The sequence below is a fragment of the Oratosquilla oratoria genome, chromosome 23 (assembly GCF_046742065.1).
Source record: "Oratosquilla oratoria isolate Oo_2021 chromosome 23, ASM4674206v1, whole genome shotgun sequence".
In the NCBI taxonomy this organism is placed as follows: Eukaryota; Metazoa; Arthropoda; class Malacostraca; order Stomatopoda; family Squillidae; genus Oratosquilla; species Oratosquilla oratoria.
In genome coordinates, this window is record NC_134799.1 from 42,555,963 (window position 1) to 42,578,462 (window position 22,500).

Genomic DNA, 22,500 nt, shown 5'->3' on the forward strand with positions numbered 1-22,500 from the left:
AAAAAGGACAATTGAGAAGGGAGGGAGAAGCGACATGGTCGGAGTCACATGAGAAGGGTTGAGGACAGATGAGAGTATGGAGGGAGAGGAACACAGCAAGGATGGATTATATAAGCTGTTAATTTTCTGAAACTGTATGTACTTTGAGAATGGCCTGGTAAGGACGAAACGTCAGTGAATAAAACTCCAACTGTTCTGTGTTTAGCTCACCGCCCTTCCACTCATATACACACACACACACACACACACACACACATATATATATATATATATATATATATATATATACACATACACATATACATGTATATATATATATATGTATATATATATTATATTATATATATATATATACATGATTTTTCTCTCAGACTTTGAAATATTCATGATGTAAACAAGATAAGAGAGTCAGATTAGGTTTTGATACAGAGGCCTGAATAGCGCCTTGAGTGATCGTCTGGAGGTAAAATTAGTTTTCATTGACATACTGACGTCCAATGAACAAGTTTGGTGGTATGCCGAGTGTTCAATTGAATACTGATATATGGAATGTACGTTTTATCAAAAGGAAGCCACATGCACACACATGATTTTACACGTTCACATAGACTCATATTATCATGCACATATGCAGGCAGAAAGAAACACACACACATACACACACACACACACACACACACACACACACACACACACAAGCACAAACTCATACTCGGGTGGTGTACTTCTACGTATGTGTGTGGTCGTGTGTCTATGTGCATATGTGTTCTCGTGTTTTGTGGGTATGAGTGTGTGTGTGTGTGCCTGTGTTTATTTTAGAAAACGTGTGTGTCTAGCTTTGTGTCTGTATATCTGACTCTTTGTATATTCATCTGTATCTATACGTGTCTGAATACATATCATCATTTATCTAACCACCGTTTCACCTGAATCGGAACAGGTTTGTTTGTGGTGTCTCTTAAATCATCGTTCTACAGATAGGCGTAGACGTGCGTTCGTATGAACCATTATGGAATATCTTTAATGTTTGTAGTCATTCATGTCTCTTTTTGTTCGATGATGTGATTAAGTCTTTAATAATGTTTATGTTTAGACAGACCTGTTCTTTACCGTTCATGGAATGAATGCCATAGGATGGTAGATGGCCTGATAGAGTGAATATAGTGAGTGGTCTTGGCTTAGATATTTAAATTAAATATTGCAGGAAGGTCTATTGATTGGTTGTATAATTTTGGTAGGAGCGTAGATGGAACAAAAGAGGACATGATAGAAGATTAGAAGACCGTAAATGTTATATCGCATCTGAACAAAGCATTGTTTTTATGGAAGATAAAATAGGGAGCCCTCATTATGCATGGGGTTACCAGATGATTGAAATAACAGGAAAAAGTGTTACTGACCATGACTTAGAAATACGGTTTTTTTCTCTCCTGGGAGATTAAAAAAAAAAAAAAAAAAAAAAAAAAAAAAAAACCACGGTAAATCAAGCATCTCTCTACCCACGTCCTTCCATCCCTCTCCTCTACCCTCCTCGAAAAGCAAGCCCTATATTCTACCTTCCTCAAGGCAGTGGAGTACTTAAATCCCTCGAATATCCCTTTAGCTAAATAGAATCATATGCTGGTAGGCGGAATAAGCATGAACTATGAATATAGACACCAAAGTGTTAATTAAGATTGCCTCACAACAGCCAAAATAAGCAAAGAGCAGTCTATAGCCACAAAAGAGTTAAGAACTTTGTTTCTTCTAAATACGTATGATTTTATTCAGTTTGAGAGGGACAAGTCATTTTCACACCGATTACATTCGCCCAGGAGAAACCAGGAGATAATATAAAGTGACATAAAACTCTATGAAAATCCTAATTACAACAGGTTTCATACTGATTGTGTGTGTGTGTGTGTGAGAGATTCACCATGGTTTTGGATCACGTGTTGGACTCTTGATCGACAACTATTTCCCTCCCGGAAGAAAGCTCATATATGACCGATTTATAGGTAATGCTGTGACCTTACACGCACACACACCCCTAACTCCCCACCCACGAGAGTTGGAGTAACGACTCGCAGCGCAGTGATACTGAAATAATTTAAGTCCTGTGCGAGATTCGAACCCGGGCCGCCGTAGTGGCGGCCGGGAACTCTACCACTGCGCCATCAAGTCGTGTGTGTGTGTGTGTGTGTGGGGGTTGTATGTGTGTGCCCGCGTGTCTGTCTTTGTGTGCTTGCCTGCATGTGTGTGGGGGGTACGTGTCTGATATATTTCCACTGCGTGGTTTGATAGCAAGCTTAAGAGACTATACTCATGGCAGGGGAAGTGGATTAGTCGTAAGTGTGATTGGGGGCGCTGGCCAACAGTTCACACAACTCTGGGAGATGCGCCCCAGCATCCAAACAAAGGTCAAATCCTTTTAACAATACAGGTTAGAGCCTTCGTTGTGCGAGGATAAGGGCAGTGCGTGTTTCGAAAACGTATGTTCCGGAAGCTATTCTTGAGTTCTATTTAGCTAAATTGTTTGATTTATTTTTTGTTTATGTTTCGGCTAATGTATGGATGTTTCTGTTGAATATCTAGGCGTGAGCATGGCCTAGAAATGTCTGAGTACTTACTCTATATAGCTAAATTGTTTGGTCTATTTAGTCTGCATTTAGGCTATTCTAAAGGTGTTTTAGTTTGAGTGTCTTGCTATCGTTTCTTCCATATACCTTGAAGATGTCACTTATTTTAATTTTGCTTTAACGATAGCAAATTCAAACTAAACTGTCAACATTTTATTTTAATAGGATGTCTTCGTTACTTCATGGAACTTTTACTATACATATGTCTACTTCATTAGATATCCTTTGTTTTATATACTTGCCAATATAATGACGCACACAGGCACAAAAAAGGTACGCACATACACACGAGTCCAACACGTGATCAAAGACCATGGTGAATCACACACACACACACGCACGCACACACGCACGCACGCGCACACACACACACACACACAGAAAAATATTCAGATTGGAAAGAGGTGATCAGTGGAGTACCGCAAGGATCTGTACTGGCTCCAATAATGTTTGCTATCTATATGAATGATATGGACGAGGGCGTGAACTGTTACATGAGCTTCTTTGCTGATGACGCCAAACTGTTAAGGAAAGTAGAAACTGATAAGGACTGTGAAGCACTGCAAGAAGATCTGAATAGGGTATGGAACTGGAGTCAGAAATGGGAAGTGGATTTTAATACTAAGAAGTGTAGCATAATGGAGTTTGGAAAAAGCAAAAACAGAATATCAAGAAATTATACAATTGGAAGCAAGGAAGTAAAGAAAGTAGGATCCGAAAAAGACTTGGGAGTTATTATCACAAACGACTTGTCCTATGATACACAGATTAACAAAATTGTCGGGGAGACTTACAACTTGCTAAGATCAATAAAAGTGGCTTTTGCTTACCTGGACGAAGACATGATAAAAAAAAAAAAAAAATTGGTTACATTGATAAGGCCTAGACTAGAGTATGCGGCGACATTGTGGTCCCCCAGTACCAAAAAGAACATGAAGAAAATAGAAAGAATCCAAAGAGCAGCTACAAAAATGGCACCTGCACTTGCAAACCTATCATACGAGGAGAGATTGGCTAAACTGGAGCTACCGACACTGGAGGAAAGAAGAGAGAGAGGAGACCTGACCATCTACAGAATCATGAAAGGCACAGAGATACTTGATAGAGAAGAATTACTAACTGGGACAAGAGAAACACAAGAGGACATGGAAGGAAATTAAGAAAACATAGCTATAGAAGAGAACTGAAGAAAAACAGTTTTCCACATAGAGTTTTAGACACTTGGAACAAACTGGATAATGAAATAGTAAGCGCAAAAACCATTCACGAGTTTAAAAGCAAACTAGACACTGAGAGATACAATGACGGGACAACACGAGCATAGCTCCCCTTCCCGCAAAATACAACTAGGTAAATACAACTAGGTAAATACACACACACATACACACACGCACACACACAAACAAACAAACAAACAAACACAGACACACACACACTTCTATATCCATCTGTAATGTACATCTATATTGGATTTGATATTCATATATGAGAGCAACATGTTAAGAAAATTCAGAATGATACAGAAGGACTTTATCCTTTAACGTTTTAGCTAGAAGTCATCTTCAGTGGGAATAATAAGGACATACATGTCTTCATGAATATGCTTCAGAGCGCTTACCTCGCTAGTTTCCCAGAATCTCGTGCCCATTAGCTTGTTTTGCTGTGCCTGTTTGCGCTGGTCGTCTTGAAATATCACCTTTTGGTGAGTTTACGCCGTGATTTTTTTTATTTGCCTTTCTCACCTCTTTTACTATCAGTGTTCTAGTTATCTTCACGACGCTGATACATTCATCCCTGTGCTTTGTGCTGCCTTCACGTTAAGTCTTGTTTTCGTGTTGTGTCTCTTGTTAAATACGTCTACGTATCACCAATCCAGGGGATATCTGTATTTGTTCATGTAAACAACTAATGATTTGTGTGTTCTGTGGTGGTTTTCCTTATTTCTGTTTGTATATATGCTTTTCCATGCCGTGCGATAATACTATAGTATGCTTGTGACCATTTATTGCATAGTGGCAAATAACCAACTACTCAACCAACATAAATACACACTTCATTCTAGACATCTTCACAGAGTTCACCCCAAACACGAACATTTGATATGACATATAACATTCACACCTTACGGTAGGGACTACTTTTCTTCTGAACTTTTCCTTCCATTCGAATACACAAAAACTCGTGTATAGGTTTCATTTTATTAATCGTGGTTGACACAGTTTGATTGTGAAATAATGTGCTGCAATTTTTGTACAAAAACCATCACACAGTTCCTCTATTAATTTCAGAGGAGTGTGCCTGGGAAAATGGAGTAGCTTTGTGGCGCTTAGGATTCAATATTAATGAACATAGTAGTCGGCTTAGAGATATCATAATCTGGCTATTTGTGTGAATTTGGACATTTACTTTGAAATGTGTTTATATACTACATTTATATACTGTGACTTACACGCGGAAAGATATATAAACACAGTTCTCATTCCAGAAGAACAATGTCACGCCTACAAGTGCACACTTATATATAGCCTTTCTTCTACTAAAATTTATTTCCTGTCAGTCATTCTACTTAATCTCACTTTAATTGACCTTTTACCCTAAAATATTTTCGTTTGTTCTCCCTATCTCTATCACTAATCTTCAACCCTTGTCCCGGTTTGTTGCTCTCCGAGCCGTGACAAGTAAAAAACTAAAACGCGCTCATTAACAAATGCCATTTTTACACACAACTATCCTTTCATTTTCATCCAAATTAGGCTTTTCCCCTTCCACACACAGACACAAAACCTGTTAAAACGAATAGTCTGACCTAGCTGGTCTCACGATTCTATGATCCCATCCTCTCTGAAGATAGAATCTACCCGAATGACTAGAGAATAAAGTACATATGTATTATCATGAGATTTTCTACGCCATTAGACATGTATGTATACATGTGTACATATACATGTGTACATGTGCACATATTCTACGAGTCCGGTATAAAGGAAAAAAGTGGAGGAAACGAATAGATATGAATAGAAGTGAAGACTGTGAGAGGAAGAGGAACACTATTTCACTAAGTTATTGAATGTAGAGAAAGCTAGGCAGGCTTAGATTGTGATTAATGATGATACCAGGAGAGTGACTGTGATGGACGAAGATAATTATAAGCTATAGAAAATAAAATGCAAGTTATATTGAATTTGATGAAAATTAGAAAAGCATCTAGGTTGGGTGGTTGGTATGTAGGATGTCTAATAAAAGGAGTAGTGCTTATAGTAGATTGGCTGCTGAGATTGTTTCATATGTGTCTATGTAACGAAAGTGCATCGGTGGATTTGAGGAATGCATATATAATTCCACTATATGAAAGAACAATTGGGGGGAGGGGGTCAGCGACGAAAGTGCATCGGTGGATTTGAGGAAAGTATATATGATTCCACTATATGAAAGAATGATTGGGGGGGAGGGGGTCAACTACGGGTACTTGCATGAGGCGGCCCTACGAAATGGATGTCAGACAGCCATACCTGTCTCCTATCTTCAAACGCAGCCAACTCTCCCACATCTATTTGGAGGTTCAATTTATTGCATTGCCGTCCCTATTTCCTCTGGAGCTCTCTCTGTTGCTTCTCCACCGGCATTCTGTCATACAACAGCAACACTTATGGGCCTTTATTTCGAAAATTGTTCATTAATGCTAATGATGTTGTCACTGTTTTCATTATTGGCATCCATGACCTCTCCTCTATTTTTTATATGAAATAGATTCATAACATATTCTATGACCATTAGCACCTGGTATGGTGTGTATTGTTTAAACAATTACAATTGGTGATGAACATGTATTATGGAAGTCCCCCCCCAAAAAAAAAAAAAATAAATAAATAAATAAATGTGGACACCGACTGTTTAAACTACTAAATTTTCCAGACAAACACGAGGTGATGAACAAATATGTTTTGCGGATATTCGAGCTTAGGAAACACCAATCACATCATCACTTTATTACGAACACACAAACTTATAAACAGGGACATTTCAAGGACACACGAACTTACGCAGAAAAGAAAATGAGCTGATTTATTTGATAGGAATAAAAATAAATTTCTGAAGACAGGTACCCTTCTGTGCACTTTTTTTTTTTTTAATCCTCAAACAATAGAAAGTAGAGGAGAGTTCAAAGACAGTAGAGTTCTCGGCGTCCAAAACGTCAAAACCAGAAAGGTTCCTTCGCTCGAACTCGTTTGTGAAATATTTCGTTCTCACGTCCTTACATGACGTCATAACTCTGAAGTCTCCGTGAATTCTGTGACGTCATAACTTTGAAGTCCCCGGCGATACCGTTGCCCATAAACGCGTTTGTATGCGCCATTTGAGTCATATTTCAAAGTGGTCTGGGTTATGTTGGTTTTAAGTCATCTGCGCTTTTCTTGTTTTTTCGCCTTTGTTCTTGTGGAAATAGGTTTGTTTTTTGGTGTAATTCTTGTACAAGGATTAGTTTTGTTTATTAGGTTCATAATTTACTTATTTCTATTGAGCATTACTACATGTGGATTATTTAGATGAGAGAGAGAGAGAGAGAGAGAGAGAGAGACTTACACACCTTAGAATAAATTGCACAGACTATAGCAAAATGGGTTTGTTTTCTAAGTGAAAATATCATTATACACTGTCCGTTCTCTGATGTTTAATTAACCAGAAGAATCAATGCCCACATTAATCTTATTTCTCCAGTATTTATGTAACTGAGTTACTTGGAATACTTTACTATAGTTAAAGATATCCATCCATGAAACAATCTCGTAGGTTAGATTAACTAATTTCAAGCAATTCTCTTTATTGCATTGAAAAATTTCTGTAGTCTGAATGAAATTGTCTGGCGTAAGTCGGAACAAAACCTCGAAAGAGAACCATTGGCTTTTGCATGAGTCGACAAACCTACGTAAAATAAAAATAACAAACGAATAGAAAAATAAATAAGAATACGAGTAATTACTGGATAACAGATATCACTTATTTATGAAGCAAACGGAAATAAAAGTCAGTTTAGAGTTACGTCAAATCAATACCAGGGCCAAAGGAACAAACCTGAAAGCCCATGTGCTAAGAGACCTAAAGACTCTTTACATTTATGGCCCATGTTAGCACGTTATAGCTCACCCAGACAAAATGATCGGGTTGGACTGAAAGGCTGGCTGCCAAACTGGAAGGCTCGATGGGTCTGGAACGAGAGTTTCGGAAATACATTTATTGTATATGGAAAAGGAAATTCCGGATCTGTGTGTGGAATGGGTATTGAACTCGTATATGGAAATAGGAGAGATGTGAACAGAATATTCGAATATATATGCAATAATGGATGCATATACACATGTATTTCTTGAAGTTGGTAAGAGGATTTCTCGGTTGAAATATTCATAAAAAATATACTTTGTTCAACAGTAAATAATCATCTATGTACCCTATTTTTCTAACATGACATTCGGAAATTGGCCATATATAGAAACAAATATACAAATACTAATAAAGACAAACTTGTATGCAGCCAAAAGGCAGTGTGTCAGTAGATCAGTAGACACCTGCGCATCTGCTCTCTCAATGTCTTCCGATAAATATTCAACCCCACTTTTCTCTCTCTCCCTCTCTCAATGTGTGTGTACGTTTGCGTGTGTGTGTGTGCACTTTTCGACTTTATTCTGAACTTCTCTTCCTCTATCCCCCTCTTTACCTTCCCCAGTTTGAGCGTCATTCTACCATGTTTTTTGTTTTGCATTGACTTTAGAATATTATGTCAAGTGGTCATCACTGATGATCTGGGTCCTCTGAAACCGAATATCATTCTCATATTTTCAAATATTTTCTTTTTGTCTATAATAGATATAACTCTTATTGACCTACTTGTATACCTGATACTTATCGAAAATGTTTATGCATTGCACTGAAACCCAATCATTTTCTATTATCATAATCTATGTCGTCACTTCAACACATTTCAACCATCGCTTAATAACTATCTCTCGCCCTTCCCACAAATACATTTCTGTATTTCTGTCAGCTACCATTATCACTTGCCCTCTGTATTTTACCTCCATCTACAACCTCTTGCAGTTCTTCATAGAATTTTCCTTTCTCATCCATTGGCCTTCCATACATATATACATACTGTACATACATACATATACACATACATATGCACATACATACACACAAACACACACACACACACACACACACGCAAACACACACACGAATAACGTCCAAGTACCAGACTTCAGGAGAGCAAACTTTGACGATATAAAAACCTATTTGAAATTGAATATGAAATGTTATACGGACGTTTCGAACATTATCGATGCGGTCAGGTCTCGGTACAAGACCAGAAATCAGGTCATGACCAGGGGTTGGGTCACGGAGGGTAATATGCATACCTTGGGTCAGGTCACTTGGGGGCGGGGGCTCAACAGACAGATCAGTGATTTGGATGAAATGTATAGCAATCTATTAGTGCACAAAATACATTTATCCCCCTGAAGTCAATACGTAAAAATAGTAATACTCCCAAATAGATGACGGACAGATTGAAATATGAGATCGGAATGAAAAGAGGACTACGTAAAAATAAAAAACGGGGAAACACCTTAGATGAAGATATAACGAATTGGTAAAGCTGGTTAAAAAGAATACACATACAGCGAAACGTAATTATGAAATTAAGGTTGCCAGTCAATCAAGATCCAACCCAAAGGGTTTCTTTTATCTCTATAGAACAAAAAATAAAGAGAATAGGACCAATTAAAAACGACGAAAATGACATGATAGAATCGGAGGAAAAAATGAGTGAGGAGTTTAACAATTATTTTCTTTCGGTGTTTACTAATGAGAGGTTAGATAAAGTACCTGACTGCGATCCGATTTTCATAGGGGATGAAGAAAGTAGTCTATCTAATATCAGCATTATTAAAGAAGAAGTACTCAAGCAAATTGAAAGACTTAAAGCTACAAAATCCCCGGGACCAGACGAAAATCTGCGACCAGTTAACTGAAATATTTAATAAATCGGTAGACACTGGTTTTGTGCCTATTGCTTGGAGGCAGACAAACGTTGTTCCTGTTTTTAAGAAGGGAGATAGATCGTCTATATGCAACTACAGACCAATCAGTTTGACATCGGTTATAGGAAAAATGCATGAATCAGTAAAAGTAAATAAACTCAGAGAACACATCGAAAAACACATTTTAATTCGCGATTCACAGCATGGTTTCTCCAAGGGTAAGTCATGTGTGACTAATATTCTATCCTTTTACACTAAAGTATATAAGGCGTCAGATAACAATGATAATTACGATGTTATTTACCTTGACTTTAGCAAAGCGTTCGGCAAGGTGCTAGATCAGAGACTACTAAATAAAATCAAAGCGCATGGCATAGGAGGAAAAGTGTTAGAATGGATTAGAGCTTGGATTAGTAACAGAAAACAGCGGGTCACCATAAATGGACTAAAATCTAGGTGGGGCAATGTTACTAGTGGGGTCCCCCAGGACTCGGTTTTGGGTCCCTTGTTGTTCATTATGTACATAAACGACTTAGACGATGGGATAAATAGTGATGATAGTAAGTTTGCGGACGACACGTAAATAGGACGCCTAATTAGGTCAGGAGACGACGCAGAGATTCTGCAGGATGATCTTAACAAATTGTTCACATGGTCGGTGAAATGGCAAATGGACTTCAATATCTCTAAATGTAGCGTGTTAAACGTAGGGCTGCACAACTCCGAAAATAAACACAGCTTAATAAAACACTTTTAGAGAAAACTGAGTACGAGAGAGACTTGTGAGTTCTTGTGAGTCCGGACCTTAAAACCAGGAAACAGTGCATTAGCGCCAGGAATAAAGCAAACAGAGCATTAGGTTTCATTGCTAGGACGGTAACGAATAGAAGTGCAGAGGTAATTATCAAACTCTAGCGATAATTAGACCCATCCTTGACCATGCGGTACATTTTTGGTCTCCGTCTTACAGAATGGACATCAATTCACTAGAATCAGTACAGAGAAGAATGACCAAAATGATGCATGGACTCAGAAATTTGCTTTACGAAGAGAGGCTTAGGCACCTTAACTTACATTCTCTGGAAAGACGCAGAGTGCGGGGTGATCTAATAGATGTGTTCAAGTGGATCAAAGGCTTTAACAAGGGTGATGTAAACAAGGTCATCATATTAAAACAACAGGACAGGACTCGCAGTAATGGTTTTAAACTAGTCAAATTTAGATTTAAGAATGAAATAGGCAAAAATTGGTTTACTAATAGGGTGGTCGACGAAAGTAATCAAGTAGTAAGCGCTGAAACGATCAGTTGTTTTAAGAAACAATTCGACAACTTTATGGATGGGGATGACAGGTGGTGGTGGATACGGAGCTGCGTAGTGTAGGCTTTATGCTCTCTTGCAGTCTCCTTCATTCTTATGTTCATATATATATATATATATATATATGCTATAATATATATACAAAGAGCTTTTTTCTCCTTATAAGCGAGGTAGCTAAGGTAAAGGTACGTACCTACTTCCATCCATTCCATTTCCATGCACACCCTTTCCTCCCTCTCATTTGAGCTTCTCATGGATGACGGGTCATCCCTGCATCTCGCCCACTGCCCTGGGTCAAAAAGAATGTAGCAAGATACATTACATCCACAACAAGGTCGCTTCATTTATTCGGCAGTTCCCCTCTCTGTCCCTTCATGCAGAAATAGAAAAGACGGAGGGAAATCCTTTCTAGCTGCGTCAAAATACCATTCGCACAGAAACACCCCCTACCTTCCCATCATCGACCCTGCCTTCCATGCATAACAGTATCATCTATACACAGTCACTCTCCACTTATCCCTATCTCCTGCCTTCTCCTTTACTTGCTTAACAGACATCTCCCTTCACCCCATCTTTCCATCTCATTCTCGGTCGTTCCCTTAAGTTCACTCTCTCCACGTCTGCCTTCCAGATCTTTTACTAATCGTTCATCACTCATTCTTTCCATGTGTCCAAACCATCCTAATACCCGTTCATCAACCCTATCTGCCATCTCCTCTTCCACTCCCGCTCTCCTTCTCATCTCCTCATTTCTCACTCTGCCCAACCTAGTAACCCTTACCATACTTCTCAGACAGATCATCTGAAACACATTTAAACCTTTCCTCTGTGTCTTTCTTAAATTCCTTGTCTCTGCTCCATACAATACCGTCGGCACAATCACCCCTTCATACAATCTCCTCTTTGCGTCCAATCCCAGATGCCTCTTTCTCATGACACTTTTTAATCCACCAAGGCAATTTGCTTCTCTCAATCTACTATTTACCTTCACCTCCATTCTTCCCTTTCCTGCCACATGCAATCCCAAATACCTATATTTATCCATTTCCTCCAGCCTTTCTCCTTTTAGACTTACTTCCAACTCAATATCATCTTCTATCCTTGTACATCTCATCAACCTTGATTACATCCATATTTACCTTAAAATTTGTCCTGTTGCATAACTTTCCAAACTCCGTCACTAATTCCGCAGTGTCGTTAGCAAACAACTGGCTTACATTTCCACTTTTCTCCATTTTCTTTTACTATCCCCAGCCCTCCATCCATTACACTCTCCTTTACCTTCCACACCATATATTTGAAGCATCATTCATAGCTCAGTTGCTAATGCCTTGGTTTTGTGATTATGTCGGCACAGGGCGGAGCTTTTAAAATACGCACACACACACACACACACCCACACACACACACACACACACACACACACACACATATATATATATATATATATATATATATATATATATATAATAAGTACGTGTGTAGGTGTTTGCATGTATGTGTGTGTGCGTGCGTGCTAATGGGAGTGTGTGTGTGTGTTAGTGTGTATGCGCGTGCGTGCATGCGTGTTTGTGTGCGCATATATATATATATATATATATATATATATATATATATATATATATATATATAATATATTTGTGTGTGTGTGTGTGTGTGTGTGTGTGATTCACCATGGTTTTGGATCACGTGTCGGACTCGCGCACGATGACTTTTTTTCTCCGGGAAGAGAGCATAAAGCTCATATATGACTGATCTATGGACAATGCTGTGACCTTACGCGCGCACATACGCACACACACGCCCAACTGCCCGCCCACGAAAGTTGGAATAACGACTCGCAGCGCAGCGATACTGAAAATATTTCAGCCCTGGGCGGGATTTGAAACCGGACTACCGTAGTGACAGCTGGGAACTCTATCAAACGTGCCACCGAGTCGTGGGTCCGTGTGTGTGTCTGTGTGTGTGAGCGTGTGAATATGATTGTGTATGTGTGTGTGTGTTTGTGCGTGTGAGAATTTGCGTGAACTCGAACATATGAATATACACACACAAACATTCCTCAGACAACAACAGAAAAATAGAATATGTTCTTGAGTGAGCAGGATGACTTGGTAGATATAGATTTCCCCGTGATAACTTACTGACAACTGTCATTTCGGCATCTTTATGGACCATATGGTATTCCAGTAGGTAGCCTTGTATTGGATCTGCCACTGTAAATATCGCCAGAACAATATTTCCCTTCCGGTGAGTGTCTATGGAGGCGGAATATCAATTGGAATTTTATGCATAAATCTATATTTCATTCGACGCAGTACATTGCCACTGTGATAGGTGAGGTGTATGTCTGGAACAAAGAAGTGAAATGGAGTAAAAATATCTTGTATGGAAGGCTGGGAAGGCCAGTTGATGTTTTCCGTTGATGTAGCAGTCCATAACTAAGGGGTTAAAAAATGGAAATTTATTAGGCTTTCAATTGATGTATACATGCACATATACATGCTTATCCATTCACATATGTATACACACACACACACACACATATATATATATATATATATATATATATATATATATATATATATATTACACACACACACACACACACACACATATACACACACACATATATATATATATATATATATATATATATATGTGTGTGTGTGTGTGTGTGTGTGTGCGTGTGTTGTATTGTAATTAAACGTATATTTTATCACATCCTAGCTGAATTTGGGATCAATTTTCTAATAGAAAAAATGATAGATGATTAAATTATTATGTAGCGCGGATGCGCAGCAGCAAATTGGACTAAACGCTCTGAAACATGATAACAGTTTATGGTCTACTGTTGTCCGTCTTTGACACTGATGGATGCGTCCTTGGTGGTATTTTTGTTTGACCTAATATGGTGCTGTGGTTGTGTCTGTGTCACATGATGTGATGAAATGGTGAGCTTGATTGATGACGGTAATTAGGTTTCTTCAGATTAACTCTTAGCAAAGATTTATTAAGGTAAAGTATGTGTATTAGATAATGAAGGATAATTTTTCGTGTGGAATAGGTTTATCTAATCTCCCTAATGAAGAATATTTCTGCTCACTCATTCTGTAATTTTGTACAAACTAATAGTTACCTAGGCGTAGTAAGTTTGGATAAGTGTATATAGAGATTACTTTTAAAATTGAGAAATTGGTGAATAAATACATTAGTAAAAATATAGTAATGAAACACACATGACCATAAGTAAAATAGGCCGTGAAAATTATGATAAAAGTTCTTATTAAATCATGTAAAGGCAGCATGTTTTCAATAAGATACGTTAGTCCAAAGCTACAGTATTTCCGAAACTATGTAATCCAATTCTCCTTTGGGTTTCTTGCTGGATCTCTGATTGAGCATTGTTATCCTCAATCTGATCATTGAGGATAACTGAACCATCTCATTGATCATTGAGGATAACTGAACCATCTCCCGCCCAATAAACACTTCCTGCAGAATCCTCCAACAGAAAACGACGAAGCCTCCTTCTCTCATCAACCATTCATGACTGAAAGACACTTGACAACAACAACCCACCCTTTTTCTACCCCTCAAAAATTACATCCACTAACCTGAATACTTAAACAACAGTTACTACAATGGAACTGTCGTGAATTCATCCCAAACTGGAAAAAAAAATCTTCTCCTTCAACAATTCAGACCTAACTACGTTCATGTATATTTCTTCATCTACGACGCTATGTCTCTTATCTGTCCTTCTTCCCCTCTCCCTTCTCAAGGCAAACGAGGGGAAACAGAACCCTGGAAACCTTGATATCTAAGTATTACCTGTCAAACTCCATACCCTCTTTAATACGTTACACCCATGCTTTACTACATAGCTCGATTAACATCTCTTTATTCCTTCCCCTTCAAACGACGTCATTTTTAGGAAATATCATAAGACCTTCATTCACAGTTACCTCTGTATAACCTTCTACTTTGGAATTTACATGTTTGACTACTCTCTCGGTGAAATACTATCAGAACCCCACGAGGTAGACTGAAAATCCCCTTAATTCTCACCTTGTATCTCTTAGATAACTTAGATAAATTTATGGATAGGAGTGATAGGTGGAAATTGACATGGAACTGCCTGGTTTAGGCCTTATGATCTCTTGCAATCTCCCCCATTATGTTTATATCTTCTTTTAATACCAAACATCCTAAAGGCATTCATCGTTAAACTCTTACTTGCGCCCGTATAGGCGTATCTCATACACCTGACCTTCTGACTAAATATTACGCATTACCAAACCTACCCCAAAATTATCACTTTCTACTTCTCTTTGCATCTTTCGTAAGTCTGTCTCCACCCATAACACTCCGATTGTCATTCTAAACAAATAAATAAATAAAGAAACAAAAAAGCACGCCAGACCAACATCAAATATCCACAATAAAGAACCTTCTTAATATTAGCTTCATTACTAAATACTTCATCGATCACACATCAGCAGCCATCCTTTAGAAATTCAATAACTTCGCTCTCATTCCATAGCTCAGTTCCCTGGGAGAACGCAGAGTAAAACACAGATTAATTATAGAGGCATGTCCTCTGAGTGATTTGTCAAATATACCAGTTCTGAATTACTTCTCAAAACATAACCTCCAAAGTATGGAAAATAATTCAGAAAATCTCCAACAAACCACTACAAAAACCCTCTCTCCCACCGTCGTCTAAGTTAACAACCAACTCATCTCTACAACCCTTTAAGTGACATTATTATCACATTATTATCAACCACTAACCATAAAGATTTCAAATTCGAATTCCTGTGTCGGTGTACTGCCTCCAAATCCCATTCACCACTTGACTTCACATCCACATATCTCTAGACTATAATCGAGTGTTCATAGATGCAAAATCTCGCCATTCCTTCTTCATCAGCAGAGAAACAATACTGGCCCAGACAATATTCATTTAGATTTTTTTTTACGTAGAAAAATGTACAGTGCAATCTAACGATGGTGGATGTAACATAAATTAACTTTTCTAGGTTTTCGTGGAGTCCTATCCATATTTATCACCCAATTCTGATGCCGCCGAACTTTTCGAGTGCAAGAATATCTGAAGCATACATTCAAATAAGAGTCTCCCAAGGAAGCGTTCCCAGCGTCCTCTTCTTAGGCCTTGCCATCGTTGATATAGCAACTCCCCTCTCCTATGAATTACAGCTCTATTCTATGTCGGAACCCACCCTACCTACATCAGCCGTCTTCTCCAACTATCCGTGTCTTTATCAGATGGAACATAGGTCTCAGTTTCTTACTTCCTCTGCAGACATCGCCGGTGCAAAGATACACTGACGAGATAAACACCATATGAGGACGGAGCCTTTATTTGTACGACGTTTCGCTTATTACAGCTTTTTCAAGTACAAGTTGAGATACAAATTCTTGAGACTAAATAAGGGGGAAAGGAGGGAACGGGGAGAGAAAAAGGGGGGGGGAAGGAAGAGGAGGAGGAGGAGAAGGGGGGGAAGGAGATACACTGTTGATACATCTAAGTAACACTCTTCTCCCAGTCGTTGAATCGATTCTATTTCCCCGTCTGATCCCTGACTCTCGTCTTTCTTGTATCCCAAATCTTCCTATTGCGAAGTCTGCAACTTCTTCAACTTACTCATTCAAATAACTCGGGAGTCAACAGACGACACATTTGGAATCTTTACTAAGCACAAAGCAAATTTGATTATGAATCCCAAGCTCACTCCTCTACCTCACCTACAGTCCTACAAATACAAAACCTCATACACTATCATGGCCATGCCTCAGCAGTGGTACTTATCACAATATCCCATAAAAGGAGTTCGTATGTAGAAAGCGATAATTCCTGAAGACGTCAATGTACCCCCGATGATACTGAAATATATCTTTCATGTCTACTCGTATAACTCCCCATCACCCTTATTCTTCATGCTTTCTTTGGCTATACAATCCTTCAAAGTTTTGACGAACTCCCTCACTGTGTTTCTTTTCCTCATCTCCTACCATCCTCTTGCCATCCATATTTACATATACGGCTCCTGCTCTGACACCGAAGTAGGTATTGCAAACAAGAACAGAATCCACATTTCTTCATTCCCCTTCTCTTCGTTCTTTGACGCCGAACCCTTGGCTTCACACTACCTTGCACCTTCATTTAAACTCCCTTTTCTCATCCTTCAAAATCGTCTTTGAATCACGCAATGACATAAAAGCTCAATCCACTCTCTTTTTCTGTCATACATTGGTCCAAGAAATCAATTAGTGTCTAATTAGATTTTTCTTCTGCTTCAAATAGGTGTTATTGTGATGGATACCATCTCATGTTGGTTTTCCTGCCAACGGACGAGCCGGTAAGGCAGCTCGGGATGAAACATCGATCCTTTTTTAAGTTTTCAGCCCTTTGCTTAATCAGACTTTTAACCCTATTCTTCGGTCTACACTACAAAACCTGTACCAAAATTACTGGAAGAACACTCGACAAATGATCTAAAGGTAATCAAACTTTATAGATACCCAAGAGTCTTTCCACCAACGTAACTGAGGCTTCGAGACAATATTGACATGCCTAAGAATAAGACATTCTCGAGTTATCTGTGGTTTTGTTATGTCTAATGACAACATACCATAACTGTTCTTGTGGTACTCATCCTACTTTATTGCATTTTTTACGTGAATGCCGTATCTATTGAACCCTTCTTCCTCAGGCAACGATTTAATAAAATTTTGTTTTATAGAAAAACCAGTACCAATAGTCCCATCCTCTCCTTACTCTTTTCTTTTTGGGAACAAACATTCTTTTTAAATTATAGTCTTTTCATACCTTACACGCCATTTAATAATTTGATGCCCCAAAATTCCCGCAATTTAAGGATAGATGATCTCATATTGTCTCGCAACCTACGAACTGACTTACGTCTACCACCTGACTCCATAGACCCAATATGATCTTCAATATCAGTGTGTCATTGTCCTCAACAATAATAGCACTGTAAACTCGTGGATTAAAATATAAAATAGATGATCCATTATAAACCACCGAGAACAGAACAGGAGGTATTATAACCCTTACGATGTCGAGAGGTTCATCTTAAGCATAATAGTTTAGTCTGATAACATATATGAGCTCACTCCTAGATTCTTGAGATATGTTTTATTCATGCATGGAGTATAAGGGTTTCCACAACTGAAAAAAAAAATTCTGACAGTTGCAAAGATTTACGAATAAGACAGTGTCACCTTCGAATGATTAAATACAATGTGGGAGTGTTGTATGTGATTACGGGGAGACTTTTTCGAAGTTAAGACTTGAGTTAAACTTATTTGTCTTGTATCGTTCTTTTGGGAGACTTCCGGGAGGCTTCTGGGAGACTCTGCGGTAGTCGTTCTGGCCCCAGAAAGTTTGAGCTCCAAATTAGGTTTATGATACTCAGATGGCACGATAAAGAAAGTGCTGAATTAATTACAACTGGTTTTATTCAGCTGGGGGGAAACCCCTCATCAATATGAAGTATGAATACTTGACTGTGTTAAGGGTTCTCTTCAGCTGAAGAAAAACTCCTGGTAGGAGATCTGAGTGTAGTTCAAAGGAATGGAATGATCAGGAAGGTGTCGAAACGTTAACAATGGGAGAGGTTTTCATTAACTAGAAGGGATGTAGTAACAACCATATTGTATATAATCAAGTCTGCAGAGAATTTTCTCATGTCTTTTAGTTCCACACTACTTTTCCAGGTAAATGAAATTGCCGTGAATACTTAACAAAAATACTAAATTATTATTTATACTCCATAGGTAATCCACTAAACTGAGATTAGTTATCTGGATTTAACCAGGATAAGTTCTTAAAGAGAACGAATTAGTCGATTTAGCACACGCGCGCGCGCACACACACACACACACACACACACACACACACATACACACGCACGCGCGCACACACACACACACACACACACACACACACACACACACACACACACACACACACACACACACACACACACACACACACACACACACACACACTCCATACATATGAAATATGCCATAGACCCTTTCCCTTTATAAGATAGGGTCCGAGTCAAAGTGCATGCCCACTTCATACATAGTAAAACACATTGAACACCCTCCCTTCTCAGTACCTCGCGGATTCAGGGTCACCCATATCCTCGCCAGACTATTCGGATTGAATGCATAAAAATATGGATATCGAGGAGGTATACGTCGTAACCTCCCACATATCTCCTCCTCTCCTTTTTTCAATTACTGCGAGTCCTTTTCCCAACATCAGAGTTCAGATGTTTGGGATAAGATGGTCCTTCCCCTCGTTCTTCATTGCAACAAGGCAAAAATAAAGCTTTATTGAGCATTCGATATTTGATCTGCATTATATCCACTAGTCGACTTCCCGTGTGTGTGTGTGTGTGTGTGTGTGTGTGTGTGTGTGTGTGTGTGTGTGTGTGTGTGTGTGTGTGTGTGTGTGTGTGTGTGTGTGTGCTTGTGTACGAGTATGTATGTGTGTTGTTACAAGGATAAAAGACAAAAGAAGAGTAGGAATTGTTGTTAAAATAAATCATATTAATAAAGAAAAAATGTCACACCTGATGTTAATTTCGAAAAAAAAAATACAACAAAGAACACATCTCACAGAATTATAAGCTGAAAGGACACTTACCTCAAGGACTTATATACGATACGACTCAAAAACTAGAAAGCGAGTTTAATACGGCGACAAACATCAAAGTCCTTCAGAATCTGCTGGACAAGATTGCGAAGAACGACTCTGATTAATTCCTTTGACGGATTTGGAAAAGAAGAACGAGTAAAAGAATTGAGGATTTGGCGGGCACTCCAGGGGAGAAAGAATGAAAAAAAAAAGGAGAAGGAAAGAATGCAGACAATGTTTTGAATATGAGATGAGTCTGATGCAATAAGAAAACGAGTGACAGAGCTTGGTGTACAGTATTTTTATTTTGTTTTATTCTGTTTTCTATATATGTTTATTCGTTCGTATATTTGCATATTTATTTATTTATTTATGAATCTGTTCATGAAATTATCTATTCATTTATCTTTGTTTACTTGTTTATATATTTATTTACTTATTCATTTGCTTATTTATTTATATATTAATTTATTTATCTATTCATTCATCTATTTCCTACTTATCTATTCATTAACTGTATTTCTTCATTTGTCTATTCATTTATTTATTATATATATATTTATTCATTTATTAATTTATGTACTTACTTATTTTGTCTTTCCATTTATTTATTTATTTATTTGTTTATTTAATTATTTATTCACTTTTTGCCTTCACTCCCTTTCCGTTTTGTGCCAAGGTTAGACGTTAATTTCTTTGTCGAAGATTATAGATTTAAGATCAATTGTCTTTACTGTTTTCGCGCATTAAATCCTTCGGGATTTGAACTTTCATTCATCTTTTTTGCCTCTAGACGCCGGTGTAAATGTCTGATTAGCTACCATAGCCTCATAAAGAAAATAAAATAAAAAAGTGGGGAAAAATTATGTCAGAGAGTAGATATGTTGAAGAGCACACATTACATTTGTGAAGATAAAGGAATTGTCGGTTGGCTCAATTGGAACACAAATGTGTTTAGCCTGAAATTGCTAAAGTGTGAAAGATTCTGTAAAAACCAATCTTTTCTGTTATGCCATTCTCGTAGGGACCTGCGTATAAAACCTTTCGCAGGCTCTTTCTACCATCAAAAAGTAAAACTTTACTAACTTTATTGGTTCTACTTGTGTAAAAGACGGTAGATTTTCTGTACAACTTACATACATACATATACCAAAGGCTTTTTTCCCCCTTACAAGGGAGGTAGCCAAAAAACAAAGGCATAAGATCTATTCCCACCCCATCCTCACATACTCTACTCCCATCCACCCCCTTCTCTCCCTCTTATCTTAGCTCCTCCTGGATGACGGGTCATCCCTGCATCTCGCCCACTGCCCTGGGTCAGAAAATGTGTCGCAAGATACAGCACATCCACACTAAAGCCGCTTCATTAAATCGGCGACCACCCCTCTCCGTCCCCTCTGTACAACTTAGTATCCAATATATATATATCAGCTAAGAAAAAGAAACCTACTGTAGAAAGTCTTTAAGATATAGCAAGGGATTATGACATTTTGAAACAAATTTCAGAGTCAACAACTCTATCCAAGTATAAGTTGTCTTTTAATGATTTAATCCATTGAAAACAATTCATTTCTTAAACTGAGAAAATTAGCCTCTCACTAGCCAGAACAAAAAAACACTAACCCTACCACCTAGACCTGGAGGATGAAGCCTCACATTTCTGACATTAATTCCCCACAAGAGTGTATGGTTTCTCACTAATGGTGCTCCGGTAATGAATTTCGGCCAAAGAAACGGCTGCCGTGGCATTCATTTACTCTCGAGTGTAAGATTTCACGTTTGCATAAGTACTTCTCATCACCCCACGGACGTGCAACATCACATTAAGATGTGCCAAACAGCATTAAGAACTGACACATCATATCAAATCACATCATATTTAGAATACTCCGTTAACCCTTGAAACACCACAGTCATTGTTCATTTCCTTTTTCCCTTTGCATGGGGTTATATGATATATGAGAGGAAAGGCAGGAACAATTATCTGTAAATCTAAAGAAGATATATTCCCTGGTTACTAACAGAATATTTTCTATTCCATCTTTGAATAAAAAAGATGGATTAATATAGTTTATTTTGATTTAAAGGTTCATGGCGTTGATGTACTATGAAGACTTTATTCAGATTAACATCTTTTGATTCTATACATGTTAAGGGACTACAGCATGCCAAAGGGACTAAGTCTATCTCAAAGAAGAGACGTTTCCAGTCAGGTGATGATTGCTCTGAGGACGACGTGCATACGATTGTTCACATAAATATACATGCAAACACACACACACACACACACACACACACACACACACACACACACACACATATATATATATATATATATATATATATATATATATATATATATATATATATATATATATATACATATATATATATATATAGAATCACCAGTGACGGTGTAGTCAATCAAATAATTCCGACTGTCGTCCTCGGATTCGAACCAAGGCTCGCGATAATACGAAGCCGATACTCTACCACTAGGCTTTTGGTTGTTCTAAAATTCCTCACCCTGGGAATGAACCTATTCCCGAGGAATTAAGTTGACTGCTAACTGCCATCCGTACTTAGTTTTTACAAAGAACTAACAACACTCGTAGCTTTGTGGTTAAGCTGGTACGTTTTTTTGTGGACTTTTCGTCGTTGTCATACCTGAATAGAATCACCATTGGCGGTGGTAGAACGTCGGTTTCGTATTCTCGCGAGCCTTGGTTCGAATCCGGGGACAAAGTCGTAATTACTTGATTGACTACGCCGTCACTGATGATTCTATTCAGGTATGACTACGACAAAAAATCCACAAAGAAAACGTA